This window comes from Toxorhynchites rutilus, chromosome 3 (assembly GCF_029784135.1).
Source record: "Toxorhynchites rutilus septentrionalis strain SRP chromosome 3, ASM2978413v1, whole genome shotgun sequence".
NCBI lineage: Eukaryota > Metazoa > Arthropoda > Insecta > Diptera > Culicidae > Toxorhynchites > Toxorhynchites rutilus.
In genome coordinates this window covers 271,321,196-271,338,214 of record NC_073746.1, presented here as the reverse complement: position 1 = coordinate 271,338,214, position 17,019 = coordinate 271,321,196, and the positions used below count along the sequence as shown (strand labels likewise).

Sequence of the window (17,019 nt, the reverse complement as noted above, 5' to 3'; positions counted from 1 at the left end):
AGCGTGCATTTCAATCGCCCGATATCAAAGAGAAATTACTCGATTTGAATATCAAGGTGTATTTAACCCCAAATAGCAAATCAGAAGAAAATGGCCCCGTGGAGAGATTTCATTCCACCATCCTAGAAATTTACAGAATCCAGAAGCAAGTCACTCCGCACTTGCCATCCCATAATATTATCCACATAGCAGTGGAAAAATATAAAAACACCATTCATTCATCCACACTCAAAACCCCTAAGGAAATTTTATTCGGAAATCAAAGAAACCCGGACAGACGAATCGACCCTGACGAATTAGAACAAATACGACAGAAGACCTATGACGAAGTAATAGTTAGACTGAAAGAGGCCCAACACAAACAGCTCGAAAAAGCAAACAAAAATAGTAAAACTGCACCTGCACTAGAAACGGGACAAATAGCATGTAAACATGTAAAAGACAAAATAATTAAACCCAAACACAAGAAAATATTCAAGAAGGTTTTTGTTCAAAATAGCAATGAGGTCACGTTTAGAAACGAGGAAAATGGAAAACTACACAAATCTAATGTTAAAAATATCAACATATTTCCAGGATCCCAGCAGTCTTAGGAACACTGCATACACAAAGTCTTAACCAGGAACATGTAGCCATTGTACATTTAACCCAGAGCAAGATTGTAACAGGGCAGTCTAAAGTTATAAACAAAATAAACACTACAATAATAGCACTAGCTGTACATGACATCAAAACCAAGATACTGACAAGAGAAAATGACTTCCCAGAAATGACAGCTTTACTAAAATGGAAAATAGACGAACTAGAAACGAACCTCAAACAAATACAACCGATACACCGACGACAAAAACGATGGGACGCACTCGGAAGAGCTTGGAAGTGGATGTCAGGCTCACCAGACGCAGACGATCTACGACTTATCGACTCTGGAATTTACAAAATCACCGAAAATAGCAATCGACAAATTTCAATCAATGACGATCTTTACGATGGGCTGAATAACATGACAGAAACTATTAATGAGCTAATTGAGGAAGAAAACAAAACACACAAAGGCGTTAAAGCAGGAAACGATTTAATAAATATTATTCTCAACCTAGACATTATCAACCAGGAAATAATGAAAATTCAAAATTCCATTACATTATCAAAGTTAAGAATTGTTAATAACAGAATGATTACCTCAAAAGAGACAGAATTCATGATTCAAATTCTTAGTGATCAAGGTGTACCAACCGAATTGATAGACGAGGCACTCGGGTTCGCAAGCGTCACCATAGGCACCGACGGACAAACCATACTTTACATCATCAACATTCCAAATCTTGGCAATTCAACATATCAGCATCTGAAAATCGTTCCTATAATAACAGATTCACTACGTATAAAACTGGAAGCAGATGAGTATCTCTACGGTAACGACAAACTTTTCCTGAAAACCGACCATTGTTCAAGATTAGGCAACTGGAGCCTTTGCAACCACAACAGTTTGAAAGACGTTTCCTCAGACGAATGTATATCCAATATAATAATTGGCCACGACAGCAAGTGCACTTACGAGAATATCGTGCATTACCCAATAGTAACGGAAATGAGACCCACAATACTATTACTGAATCAAGTGAATGATTTATTTCACAACACATGTGGAGTCTCCAATCGACGATTAATTGGATCATTCTTAATCACATACCAAAACTGTTCCGTTTCGATACGAAACATGACATTTACAAATCAAATCATAGAAACGGTTGAGCATCCAATCTTCTCGCTTTCAACGGGACTAAATGTTGTCAAGCGGAAAATAGAACAGCAAACCGACATTCATTCATTGAAAAAACTTCATCACAAAAATCTGGAACATCTGGAAAACCTGAAACTCACAACAGTTACACACCATTGGACAATAATCGGAGGATTTTCATTTACAACCTCTATGATCATAATCTTTGTCATCTACATTCTCCCAAGCTTAGAACCCAATCAGCTGAAGCAACAATCAACCCAGAAAAGTCAACCATAGATAATCATATCGCTGACCCAGCACCAGTACATTTCTACCAACCACCATCATCAAGAATCTGACCGTTGAACCAGGAGTTTCAAGCAGGGAGGAGCAGTTACCACCCAGGTACGGTACACCGATAGCGGGGAACGTCGCGACCTAGTGCACCGAGTCGCTAACACATTTTTTGCAATAATCAGCAGAAGTAACAAAATGTATCAAAAAACATAGTGTAAGCACATTTTAGGCCCAACCATAAAACAGTGTTCAATCAAGGAAATAATAAATCAGTTCACATTTTGACTCCGTTCAGGACGGCTCTGCTTTTTTAAAAAGCCATCCGAACGTCACCAAACATAATTTGTATATTGCGCGTTTCCGTGTTGACAAACCTGACAGCCTTTGTATCTCGCGTAACTTTTGAAAAGGACATTTACGTCAATTCAAGAAAAACGAAGCTGAAGATTTTATCATTGTTCCGCGAATTGTTTTAAAAAGAATCGATCTTTGTCACTATTTTCACCACTAGCAGTCAGTAAGAACTCTTTAAAACCAATCGTAACTTTTTTTTTGTTTTATCTGTATTATAGTGACTGTCAACTCATTTGGCTGGTTCATCACTTTTACTTCCATTTTTGGAAGAATGTCGGGAGTGAGAATTGAACTCGTGACCTTTAGCGTGAGAGGCATGGATGTTACCACTACGCCAGATCGCCTCCAATCGTAACTATTCATCCGTAATTTAAATTTAAAATTGATGCCTCAGAGCGAAAAATGGTACATTGATCGTTTTTCCTTTTTTTTTTGACTAACGCGGTCAGTACATTAATCGAAATACGTTGCATGATTAGAGTTTGAAAATAACTACCGAACAACAATCCAAATACCTGTACTTCAAGCTAGAGCCAGTGCATTATTCATTGAATTGCACTGAAAGCGATTAGAACACCCTAAAAAACAAAAACTTTAAATGACACTTTTTGTATCGGTGATTAAAAGGTGAAAAGGATAAATATTTGAACGATTGTTTTTGTAATACTGTTAATGATTGAAAACAAATAGTGTGCATCCATTAACTCGAATTGTTTACATTTGTTGCATATGACCTTTTCAAAAGTTACGCGAGATATCTTCGCAGATGATAGAAAAACAAAGTGTTTCAAAATTAAACTCATACGAAGCATATGCTTTGTTTAGCTACTCATTTCTCTGCCATAAAACCTCAATGTGCCAAACCAAAGCGGACAGGATACAGTTAGTAAAACTTGAAATAAAACAAACAAAAGCGCAATTCATTTATTTCCTCAATTATTCTAATAAAATAAGGAAAAATGTCCACGTGGACAACAGGGGGACGGGGCATGAAAATGTCCACGTTTGTCTACGGAGGGGGAGGGGGAGACTAAAATCGTGCTTTTTCTGTCCACGTGGTATGTGGACAGCCCCATATATAAACATTCTACTTCCCAACTGCTCCGCGAACGAAATAGCCGATAGTACCTGCAATTCCAGTAGCTCTAGTATGACAAATGTCGATTTATTTTCGTCGACGATTTGTTGCAAACCATTTCGACATGAAACTGTTTGACACTCTCTTAAAACTAGTAGTTATCGATGATAGTTTCTTGAGGGAAACTGGACTCCTAATCAATGAGGTTTTTGATTTTTGTTTTTGTGACAATGATAAGCTTGTTTTTTATATAACAGAAAACCGTTACAGGATAGAGTGTAAGTAAAACAAAATTTGAAGGAAATCTACTTTCCGAAACACCGTTCCTTAGTTCTCCCACTATATTTCTCTCAGTCACCCCAAAAAAAGTAAGTTTGTTTTCCAACGTTTCCACTCTCTCATGACCAGTCGCGGTAAGAGAGTCAACAGAAGAACCAGAGAATCAGTCCTTGCCGTGTGCAGGATGCTCGGTAAGAGCAGGAGTGATGGTGAGTATTTGCGTCCGAGGACTTTGTTATTTTATACAATAAACAAACCGAGATTTCACCGAGCTCTGCCATAAGTGAGTGAGTGAATGTTTGGAACTCTGTGGCTTTGTCGTCGAGAGAGTGCGAGAGAAGAAAAAGAGAAGCGGTTGCAGCATCCCAGGCACGGTTTGTGATCTGCCAATCGATTTTCATCGTCTCAGTCACAATCAGAGTCAGTCAGGTGTAGGCAGTGCTTCGTAGTGGTTCCGCAGGTTGTGCTTTTCCAGGTCCACTGTGGTATCCTGGGTCACTCTGGTTTTCATAGTGGCTGCAAAATTTCTAATGGCAAAAAAAGGTTTGTGAGACCAGAAGGAAGCAAAGTTTTTCCACCTTGCCATTTGTGCTAGAGAAGTGGTGTTTTTGAAAATAATGGAGCATAAAACAGTTAAATCTTCGATAAGACCGTGAATTTGAATTCGGTTGAACGAATGTGTGTTCTTTAGGTTGCGCCCCTTTTCGAGATGCTGGGCGAAACAAATTTGATTTGTGAAACCGTTTCCGATCAGTTTTGCACGCCTGGCTAACACCCATTTCTCAAGTGCGAAAAAAAGTGTGACGAGGAAAGGATGTGTTTCGAAAAAGAGGCCAAATGGATCTGAATCGAAGTGAATTTTATTCCGCAGAGTGAAGGAGAAACCTGATGATAGAAGATTCGTGCTGATGCTGTGTAAAATATGGGGAGCGAATTTTTAAGTGAATCAGTTTACGAAGAAAAGTAATCCCGAAAGAATAATGATGAATAAAATCTAAGAAAGTGAGAAAAATTGAAGCTGCCGCGGTTGGTTCGAGTTGGGCCGAATAAGTGGAGAAACGAAGGACAAGTGGAAATTTTTTTCGACACCTTCGGAAGTAGCAGGGAGACGAAGTGAAGAACGTGAAGAAGCAGAAAAAAGGCGGAGAGCTAACACAAAACTGGAAAAGTGGTCAGAGAGGAAAATCGAGAAAAAATACCTCCAGGTAAGATTTATCTCGCAGTCGCACACAGAGCGGCCCCATTATCATCTCAACCCAATGTGGGATGGATAAGTTCTTTTTTCCGTCGTTTCCCATCGAACGGTTCTATCTCGAGGGAAATTCGCTTGTGGAAGGAAAAGGTTAGACAGCAATTTTCGTCAATATGGGAGTGCTAGAACACCAACATTATCATGATGCTGCTGAATGCTGGGCCGAGGTGGCACTGGCACTCGGAAAATAGTGATAATGGCCCCCTCGGTTTATTGGGGGTGGATGGGATGGATGCGACCCATGAAGGTGCAAAAACGTGATGTAACCAACCATTCGAATGTGTCCCTTTTCTGCGAATGTGAATCGACACTTATGGCCATGAAAGTGGTTTGAATGTTGCCAAGGTCGGAGGCACTTATTCGGAATGATGTCGTCTTGTGGTTGGAAGAGTGAAAAATGGTGATGACGCTAGAAGTTCTGTGCATTTGAGGGCCTGTTGTTTTCGACTGCATTTGGTACGACGGTCTTTTGCTTGCTTCGATAACATACACCCTTGAAGGATCCATCGAAAGTTGTTCGATTAGAAAGGGTTATACATTCAGGATTAGGTTTTATAGCTGAGCGTTTATTATCATCTCTCGTTTATATCACTCTCGATTTTAACACATTCATCATGTTTTTCGAAGTGTGAGAATTAATTCTGAAAGTTGAATTCGTTGTTAAAGTATTGACCAAAAAATATGAATTCAGCGGAGAATATGATTCTTAAGCAACCTGGTATTTATCATATTCAACGGGCTTACCGAAATTGTTTAGCGTGTACATGCGAGGTACACCGGGGCAAGTCGAAACACGGGGTAAGTTGAAACGGAAACCATAACTATTACTAGGAATGATGGATTGACGTGATATATTTTTTTCAGTAAACAATATTCTTCAACCAAATTCAAATTCTTATTACAGCCGTTATCACAATATCGGAATGCCTTAACGCATTCCGATCCATTGTTTATTTTTCGTCAAACATTTTTGCGCGCTGATTCAATCGGTCCGGAAACACAGATTTTTTTCAAAAAATATCGCCAGGACTGCACGTCAGGTTATTAAATAGGGATAATCAAGTGCAGTGACTTCGAAAAATTAACTGAAAAATCTTTTTCCGTGTAGCTCTGAGAATTTTAACTCACTCCATGTTTTTTTCAACCCTGGGGTAAGTTAAAACTTGTGAAAATCGACTATTTTTCAACTTTGCTGAAAAATAAGAATCATTCATATTTCGTTCCTCAGTATGTTCTACGTAATTTATGAATACACAGACATGAGACAAGTCAAATTTGTTAATTTTGCAACTAAGGGTCGTTCAAATATTACGTAACGCATCTTTTTACTGTTTTAGACTCTCTCTTCTCTACATAACATGTAACAAATGATCGATTGCATAAAAATGTCTAGACTTTTTTGGGTTTATTTCTGAACAAATTTACACAAGGCGTTCCCTCCTCCTTTTCTGAGGGCGTTAAGTTATATATGAATATTTGAATGATCTCATAAACCTCATTAGTGGCCGTTTTGAGTGACTCTGACATGAGAGTGTCTAAAATAGTATTCTTGCTTTAATTGTTCCGTGTATGAATTCCTAGTATGTAGTGCTCATTTTGCGTGTATCACGGTAATCCCCAACATCTCACGAGTACCAAAACCCTTTTTTCCCGTTGTTTATATGTAATTCCTTCAATTTATTGTTCCATAGATCGGTTGTAGATAGTTCGAGAAGCAAAATCGCACATTAAACTCACGATTTAGAATCAACAACTATTTGTGATTCTGAGTGACATTCTCTCGGAGTGTATGGAATAAGGTATATGACCAGGTGATCCTGTTTGATCCGTAGCAGAGGTAGTAGAAGAGTATTTTGTTTTTTAAATAATTTAATTGTTTCTGCAACATACAATTTATTTTTGTGATAGCTTTTGCGAATCGAATATTGTATTCATTTCCGTGTACACTCTGTCCAACTTCTATAAGACCAGGTGATAATCTTGCTGCTTTGTGCCATTATAAATAAACAATTCTTCCACTTATATTCTAGTGTGTTAGGATTGGTGACTACCATACATTGAATGATTTTAATATGTGTGTGTGCAAGCGCTGAGCGTAAACCAAAGGTTTTGTATTGTCAACTGTCAAGTTTCTATAAGACCAGTTACATTTTTCCGTTGTTTCAGTTGTTTTGATCAATAAATCTGGAAAATGCCGAAGGGAAAAATGTTCACGGAGAGAAAAGACAGACAAATCGACGCATTTCACCAAGAAAATGTTGGTCTCAGAGAAATTTCTCATCGGATTGGATCCCACCAAGCAGTGCTTAATTATTTGACGAATCCTCAACGATACGGTAAGAAGGAGAGAGCTCCACGTAAATCGAAGCTCTCTGGCTGGGACAAGCGGGAAATAGCTAGAACAGATTCGAATACATCAAAATCGCTTATGCAAATGAAGCAATATCTCGATTTTAATGTTACTCGGATGACAATTCGTCAAGTTTTGATAAAAAAATCCTCATATAAAGAGGGTTTGAAAGGTTGAAGCTCCTCATCTTACACCATCTCAAATCGGAAGATGTCTGAGTTTTGCCAAAGCTCACATGAACCGACAGTGGGATATGGTATGTTGTGACAGAGAATGATTCCAAAAGAATACATTTTGCTATATACCATAACAAAAAATTCTTCAATGTATAGGTTATCTTCACTGACAAAAAAAAGTTCAATCAGGATGGTCTTGATGGTTTTAACGGGTACTGGCGTGATTTACAGAAGAAGGAACAGTATTTTTCAACCAGGATTTTTTTGTGAAGGCTCGTGCATGGTTTGGGCGGGATTCTGTGCAATCGTAAAGCTCAAGACAGCTTTTATATCATTCAAGGATTACATACATGTTCTGGAATCTTCTCACCTACCGTTTTTTGCGTGGATATCGTCACACAAAAATCACATTCCAGCTAAACAATGCTACTATTCATATCAGCTAGAAAGCTAAGCAATGAATTAAGGGTCAAAAACTTAATTTTTTGGACTGGTCGGCTCACTCTCCAGATTTGAATCCTGTTGAAAATCTTAGGGGCATCCTTGTACGCAGAATCTACACTGAGAGGAAGCGGTACACCACGATTGTAGAGCTCAAGGTCGCAATTTCGGAAACATGGAAAAATATCGAGTAATTCATTCAGTAACATTTGGTAAACAGTATTCCAACACGAATTTTCCAGGTTATTAGCCTAAGTGGCAAGGTTGCTAATTATTGACATGTAAATTAGCCGATCGTTGTGAATTTTTCATTGATAATCCTTATGAATTTTGAAATGGTCTTATATAAACTGGACAGCTGAAATTGTCATATTTAAGCATAATAAATAAACAAACAACTCTTTTTAACGAAATTGACGTTAAATTCTAAGCATTTTCAACAATGTATGAATGTAACTTGTTGAAATTCTAACTGTTTGTTTTGCAATGAAATAGAATCAGGGTGGTCTTATAAAAGTTGGACAGAGTGTAGTAAACAAGTAGACAAGATAAGCGAATTAAAAAAAATATTCTCCTTTCTCCAATCGGTAGTGAATTTGATACAAATTTAAGTAATAAAGAGTATATTCGATAAAAGTTGCACATATCATAGATTTTTATCTCAATCCAATCTCACCGTAACCAATAAAAACACACTGTGTATATGTAGTCCTATACTGATTATTTTAGCATATTTCCTGATATATAGGAGGTAAGGATACAAGAAAATGAAAAGAAAAGAAAATTGAGACAAAAAATCGGTCCATCGAACACATATGGTCGGGGTTCTGCGAAAACGAACCAAGCGCCAAAAACATTATTTTGAGATAATTCAATTTGAAGTTTCGGCTCCCGTTAATTGACCGTGACTGGCTTTTATTTTATCGCTCACGTATTACAAACAGGATGTCTTCAAAGCACTGAGATTCTGAATACCTGTAAAGTAACACATAAATGTAAAAAAGAAATGATTTTTCGTTTTGGCGGCATAAAATTAAAGAATCAGGTTTTCAGTTCAGTTTGTTTGGATGTATTTTTAGTCTGAATCGTTACTACAATAATAATATTAAAATGGTTGAGAAAAAAGTAGAAAAGTCTGAGGCTAGGGACACGGACGTAAGTTTGACGTAGGACTGTGATTGTTCGGAACAATTGTTATTCTTTTCATTGTTCTGAAATCTGTTATTTTAACTCTTTTGAAACTCCAAATGGTGGCCATGAGAAGGGCCGTCTGTTATATGGTCGGTGTTCAGTCAGACCGGACTAAGTAAAAGAATAATAAAAAATGAGTTAGTAGTAGCAAGCAATCAAGAATTTCTTCACCTACGTTCTACTCTCATCAGATAACACTTCAATTTATTTCGACTGATCAGCAAAAACTGATAATAGTATGCAGTTAGAGTGTACCAAGTGTATACAACCATAGCGATTAGAGAGAAGCCACGTTTTTCTACCAACCAGAAAATGGAAGGAAATTCAAATGAAATGTTGGATTTCTCCGCATCAGAGAATTCCTCCCTTTGTCCTTCAGTGAACCCGGAAAAGTAACTCATATTGAAACACAATGTAATAGTCATTGGAAAGTTCGAATATATTATTGTATCTTGTTCAGACAGAGTGGACCAAAAGCCAGAGAGTGAAAAATTGTAATTACTAAACTTTTCATGATCGATTTCAGATCCAACCGCGGTCTTTCATTAAATGCAAGTACTCTTTATAATCACACTAATCCGTTTGTCGTTGAGACATATTTTTTAGGAAATCAAGAATTGTGCTTGAAAATACATACTAATCGATTATTTTCGGTGCGTAAAATACTGTTTCAAACCATGAAACCGGTTTGTTTTGTTGTATAGGTTTAATGGAGCAAATTCTACTGAATAAATGATATGATTTCATCATCAAATTGTTCAGTCATAGTGGAACAAGTCTCTGAAAAATATTTTTTGTCCAGTCAGAGTGAGCCAAGTACACATAGCCAATCGTAAAACCCTCTTGATTGGCTCTTGAAAAAACCTAAAGAGGTTTTTTTTTGTAATAATACCACTATACGACCTTGCTGAAGAGTAACCAGGAGCTGTAGAAAAACAATTGGAGAGGATGATTGGAAGGTACTAAAACTACACAGCACCAAACTTTGAGTTCGATTTACTTGAAATCAATATTATGTAACTTGATCCGGTCTGACCGAACACCGACCATATGTACTCATAACCGTCGAACGGGTTGTAACGAACAAAGAACAAAACTTTGCTTTTGGCAGGAGGTTCAGCTGTCTAACTGATAATAATTAACGAATATCAGTGTGACAGATAAGAGGGTGAAATTGAATCATTAAACAAAAAAAAGTCATTACACTGCATTGAATCTGAAGTGATTTGATTTCGTGATACATTCCTCTTTTGTTCGTTAAATTGCTCATTTGTGTTACTATTTCCGCTGTAGATATCGCAGGTGAAAAAATTGCTGGGTAAATTTGTAGTCTAATGGTATGTATAATGAGAACGTCAGAATGATTCTGCTTAATATGCAATTGAAATCTCTCAATTTTTAGTTACATTTTTCGTAGAGTAATTTCCCTATATAGAAATCAAAGACATAGTCCTACGTCAAAGTGATGTTGAATGTCTGTTGAATACTGTGCCATTCAATTCCTCTTGAGGTGGGTACGAACCCGAGCACATGTAAGGTTATCCTACTGGGTTTTGAGAGCATACTTCCATAAGAGGTGCGTTGTATTTAAACAAATGCAGTGTTTGTCCATATTCCATATTATTCTGGCGTCTCGTTCCTATCCTCACTGGCATGAAAATTGTCCGTATGCTACAGGTACCTTCTTTGTCCTTGGGCTAGAGGGCTTCCTCTTCTCGATGCTATTATAGTGAATGTGAACGAAATTGCACTGCTATTTTGCAATATCTTCCATTCTTCTCATTATTGTATCGAGCTCTGTGAGTATATCATCGTTAGGAATTAATGTTGCCCGCTCGTTATGCTGTGTTCGCTAGCTCGGTTGAAACCAGTGCTGCCCTATTTTCATATGTACCGGAAGGGGTGAAAATCTTTTTCAACTGTACTTTTTCCTACAAAATTTGTACCATCGAAAATATTCGTTGCAGAAGAAAATATATAGGTTTGGGGAAAAATAAATGTCGTATTTCTGATCGAAATTTGACGCTTTATTTAAAATACTTAAAATTATTCAATTCAAGTCAAATATGCGCCGTTTTGTTCGCAAACTTGTTGCCATTTAGAAGGCAACTTCATTATCCTCCCCTTATAAACGCCCCCCCCCCCCACTCCTTATTTGCAAAAAACTCAGACAGCCAGTTTTCGCAAGCCTTTTTTGAGGCCAACTTAGTATCACCAAGAGCGTTTTGCATGGACCGGAGGAGATGATAATCACTTGGAGCCAGGTCCGGTCCATACGGTGGGTGCAATAGGACATCCCATCCGAGCTCCCGTAGCTTCTGGCGGGTCATCAAAGATGTGTGACCGAGCGTTGTCCTGGTGGAAAACAACACAATTTCTATTGATCATTTCTGGCCGCTTCTGGTCAATCGCCCGCTTCAAACGGTCAAGCTGCTCACAGTAGAGAACCGAGTTGAGGGTCTGGCCATAGTTGAGCAGCTCATGGTGGATGATTCCCTTCCAACCCCACCAAATACACAGCGAAACCTTCCTGGCCGTCAATCCGAGCTTGGTGATGGTTTGAGCTGGCTCACCGCGCTTCGACCACGACTTTTTTCGCTTTAGGTTGTCGTACGTGATCCATTTTTCATCCCCAGACATTATCTTCTTAAAAAATGGGTCGAGTTCGTTCCGTTTCAGCAGTACATCGCAGACGTTGATTCGGTCTAAAAGATTTTTTTTGCGTCAACTCGTGTGGCACCCATACATCCAGCTTTTTTTGGAATCCAATCTCTGCAAATGGTTCCAAATGGTTTTATGGTCTATACCAATGAGGTACATATCGAGGTGGAGCAGTAGGCGAAGTATATCTGTATTGGCATGCCAAATATCGTGTCGTAATTATTTGCATTCAATATGGAATGCATATGAAAGAAACAAAACAATGTTGAAAGTACTCACGGTGGCATGATAATTTTAGCCAAAATTCTCATGAAATCATTTAACTGTTTGTTTTTTAATAGATGACAATTGTATCGTGGCTTGTTCCGATTATTTATGTGGTTAAAAGGTCTAGAGAGCAGTCGTATGCTTAGTTCTCGTAAGCAGTAACATTTTCGGTAAAAAAATGAATAATTGGCGATAATTCTCTCACAACATACACACCGACACTGAGAGCCTTCGAAACATCAACTTCATAACGATGAAATAATAAAAATCCGTTTGCTTGTATGAACGTGGGGGAGTGAAAATGGCACATGGGAATATCACTTTTATCTGTCTTTTACGACGTGATCTCACAAATATACACTGCACGCTATCACATTAGCCTCATATTCAGCGGGAACTCTTAAAAAATGTACGTTTTTAATTGATGAAATACTTCCTGAAAATAGCACTTTCACATGGATGCAATGGTGGGCAATCAAAGAAACACAACGACCGACGTCACAATTTGAGAAATGGTTGAGGCAGCGCATGCTATGTCCCTCGAACCTCTACCATCTTCATTACCTTTTTTCCAGGACATTGGGTCTATACCCAGTTCCTAGCCAATCGAGCGAGTGCTCACATGCCGGTCTACTTGGATGATTTCAACGATTTTATCGGTTTCCACGAAGATTGGCCTACCAGTACGAGGTGTATCTTCGACAGCCACTACACCTGAACGGAATCGATCAAACCAACGCTGTACTGTGCGAATCGTTACAGTATCGGGTCCATAAACTACACGATTTTTTTCGACCGCCTTCGTTGCAGTTTTACCTCGCAGGTAGTAAAAACGTAAAATATGGCGAATTTCTTGCTTGGTGGACTCCATCTTTGACGAGCTATAACTTGAGACTGAAAAGGATCACAACACTGTCAAAACGAACCTTGTAACACAGATTGTCGTCTTTAAATAGCCGTATAGTATGAGCCGATGCGATAAGTACAACACAAGATATGTTTAAGTGTTACCATATATTGACAATATACGACATTTCTTTTTCCCCAACCCAATATTTGATTAACTCGATATTTTTTCATGTTAATAACATTTAATAAAAACATATTAATAACTCTATTATTTTCTACAATATATTATATTTACTAACTTCATATTTACATTTACTTACTACGAATACCAAATTTGCTGTAAATGTACATTAACATTTGCAAGCTTCGAATCACTCGTGCGTTTGATGACGCTTATTCATAGTCTTTCTAAATTTAGATTGCATAATATCATTCAATTGAATTTTCGATCTGTCGCCCCGATGTTCAATAACATCTTTTGAACTTATAATTGCGTTCATAATGTCGTTGCTGAGTCGATTTAAAAACTTATTCTTGTTCTGATTATATTCAGAAAAAAAATCGCTCGTTGTATGCCAAGGAATGAGGCATACTGAGATCGTTAGAAACAAAGCATCGAAGTGCCGGAAATGCGAGCGAACCGCTAGTTTTTTAGGCATCCTGGTCCCTTCCTAAGATTCCTTGCAGATATTAGTGAGAAGGGTTAGATAAAAAATCTTTCAGCTCTTTATGTAGCATCTTGAATTCAGGTTTTCCAGCCTGGAATAAAACATTTGAATCTGTTGATCTGGGGCAAAATATACTCCGAAAAATCAACTGAGGATATGCCATTGAATCTTCGAGGGCAGTCAGTATTCTGCAAGCAGTTTAATTTTTGTCACAGTTATACTGAAACCATTTTCATCTGTACTATTTCTTTCAAAAATCAGTATCACAATCTGTAACATTCAAAATATTTGTTGCATACAAAAATCAGTTGAAATACTAGTACTCAAGCCTCAAATTACCATTTATTTGATTATTGTTATACACACTCTTGCTAAACTTCAACTGCATCAGTTAATAAAAGTTCCGTGCTGTCCTATGCTTTCTTGTTCAATCCTTAGAATTCAAGATCGTGATCATCGTATTTTTGGATGTTTAGCTATGTTGTTATTATAATCAGACGAAAACGCTCCCAATACCTCCACGTGTTATTAATTGATAACTCTAGAGAATCTGTACCTATCTGTACTTTTGTACTAAAATCTGTAATCTGCACCGAACAGAATCTGTACCAAAAAAATCGGAAAAATATGTACCTTTTCAGATAAATCTGCGCATGTGGCAACACTGCTCGAGACTGTGATTTCGAATCGGGGATGGCTTAACGTTCGTTCGTTCTTTGTTTTAAAGACGCTTTAAACTTTTCAGTTCATTCGCCTCTAATGGCTTAACGAAACGAATGTATTAGTCGCTCGTTTTTGACGGTGTAGGTTGACGTGTAGGTAAGCATACAAATCGGCAGAACAAATGTATTTGAAAATTGGAATGCGTCCAATTTTCATTAATTTAAACCTTCTGGGGATAAGGGAATTGTAATGTATAGCATATCAAACAAATCTTTTAGAATTTCTTATTCGATTGGTATGCAAATTATCAGAATTCATTAGTAGCTAAAATAGTTATTACCGTTAATTTCATTTCATAAAAACCTGACCTGTTCTATGATTTGGCACCCTTACTGAAAGACGCAGTCTTACGTTAAATAAAAGTAACATGTCTGAAATAAGCTGGGACTGTTCATCTATGGTCGTAATTCAAGTTCTCTCATACGTATAAAAACGTTATAAGAAACGCATAACACTTCACATAATGAGGCTTGATTTTTGGTGGGGTGGCCTTATTCCCAGGGTCAAAGCTACAAGGGTGCATCAGCTTAGTAAACAGAACAATGTAAATCGTTATCCTCTACTGACTATTTTGCCGTCAAACAAAAAACAGTAATTTCTATACGAATTATTAGCAGAAATCAAACAAAATTTGGCTTATCTCTCCTAGAATATGTGATAGTCATCCAAACCTATGATTTGTCTAATAAACTAAATTTTACGGGAAAGTCCTTAAATACAATGCACACAAAAATACATTCGAATGGCTACCGAGAGAACAATTTTTGCTTTTATTTACATTTTGCATGCGCAGCTCTACAGAAGTACCGAGTTACTCAACAGTCATTAAACTCTTCAAACATGAGGTGTAAAATGACTATCAATACGGCATCAATAGTCAATAGTTATTTTACCAAAGAAGCAACTGACCACTATCCTTCCAATGACCGCTTTACCATCACTTCTCCTGCTGATTTTAATATACGTATGGGTCACAAATCCTGATCATTCTCATAAACATCTTACAAATGTTTTCGAATATTCAGAAGCTTGATACTTTAACCATTTTGCTCCAAGTCAAAGTTGAACATTTTTTGGGTGGTGAACTGTTGAACGAAAAATGGCTGAGCTAAAAATTTCGCCTGCTTTCGGATCCCGAAATCAGGTTTCCCAATCAAATATACATGACACTGTCCCCGAGCCTAGCCAACCATACCCAGATGCTAATCGAAAATCACCACATCACTCAGCAGCAACCACTTGCCTTCATTCGGTCACATATTCTCTCAACACGTCACAGATTTTCCTCCCTGACCGAACTCAACCTTGGACCTATTTTTCAATATCCGCACTCTGCCGCACACCACCTGCGCCCGTGTCTGTTGGTGGCCGCCTTCGTCGTTTCGACATGACAATACTCGTCATTACCGATATGGATAGGAGGTGTTTTTCACTCTCGCCAATAACAACTATCCGCCCAGCGTTCCACCTTGGGGGTGAAAAAATTGATTTTTAATTACTCCAACACACCGTCACGAAAGGCTACACCAACATCGATGTTGACAACGGCAACCGTTGGACAGAGTTAACTCACAAACACACGTCAACCCATCCTGGAACAGAGATTCCAACGCCCAATATCCGACACCCGCTTGCTCCCGTGGGGGATGCGAAATCTTTTACAGCCTCCCATATTTTGTGGTCCGTTAGATTGCTTCTCTCGAAACGGTTGAAGAGCGTAAGGAGTCATGAAAGCAAGAGAGAAAGAGAGAGAGCGCGAGAATGAAAGTTAGAGTTGGAGATTGGAAACCCAAAGACCCAACACCAGCGAGTGAAAGATCCATAAAATTATGTTTAATTGGAATTGGGGACTGTTTCCTGGACAACCGAACCTTCACCACATCGTGGCGAGGTCGTTAAAAATTCTCGCGGGACACCCCCAAACCCACAGATGCGAATAAAAAGCGGGAAATTATTCATCTCGATTAGTGGGGAGGATGATGTTTTTCGGAAAGAATGAAATATTGTTTAGATGGCACTTTCAGAGTCGTAAACTGGCAACATAGACCAGGGGCGAGCAGATAAAAATTGCGAGAGCGTGAGAATGCATTGAAGCTGGTGGCGGAAAAGAGTCATTTGGATGAAGGTTTTGCTACGATGAGCTGCCGACCTGACACAGACACGGGCGGGTTGTCTTCCACCGACTGATTCCCGCTCATCATAAATATTCGCACACGAACACAAACACATTGGGACGGGTGTTTTCATCGCATCGTAGGATAAAGCTTCTGGACCGGAACCCGCCTGATTGGTTACGGAACAACAAAAGCAGGGTGCCAGCGAAGCACGTACACACTGACATAGACAATCATGCTCAAGAGCAGAACGATATATGCTGGATTTGATCGAACACATTTCGGAACTTATGATGGAACCGTGGTCGTTCCCAACTGTGTTGTCGTATGCGGAATGCTGATTAGAAAAGATTGATATTTTCTGCTTGAGTTATTATAACCGTTCAAGCTTCGTTTCTGCATATTAGGGGAAGGGTGGTAAAGACGGACACCCTAAGTAAAAGTTGAATTTTTTTCGTGAATTTCACAAAAAATATATAGCTATCTCACCACAAATTGATAGTCTAGGTCTCTTTTTATAATGAAATTTGTCTTTTAAGCAGAAATTTGGAAAAATGTATGTGCCCGGCATTTTTGAAAAAATAAGATTGAGT

At 38.3% G+C, this 17,019-nt stretch overlaps 1 protein-coding gene across 13 annotated transcripts in view; it reads left to right on the top strand.

The window, feature by feature from the left end:
- Positions 1-4,136: 4,136 nt before the first annotated feature.
- Positions 4,137-17,019, top strand: part of LOC129777919 (glutamate-gated chloride channel) — a 179,071-nt gene continuing 166,188 nt past the window's right edge. For all 13 annotated transcript variants that reach the window (XM_055784503.1, XM_055784496.1, XM_055784507.1 and 10 more), the window contains exons 1-2: positions 4,137-4,277; positions 4,606-4,939. The gene's annotated coding sequence lies outside the window, so the exon portion shown is untranslated. The remainder of the gene's footprint in view (positions 4,278-4,605; positions 4,940-17,019) is intronic.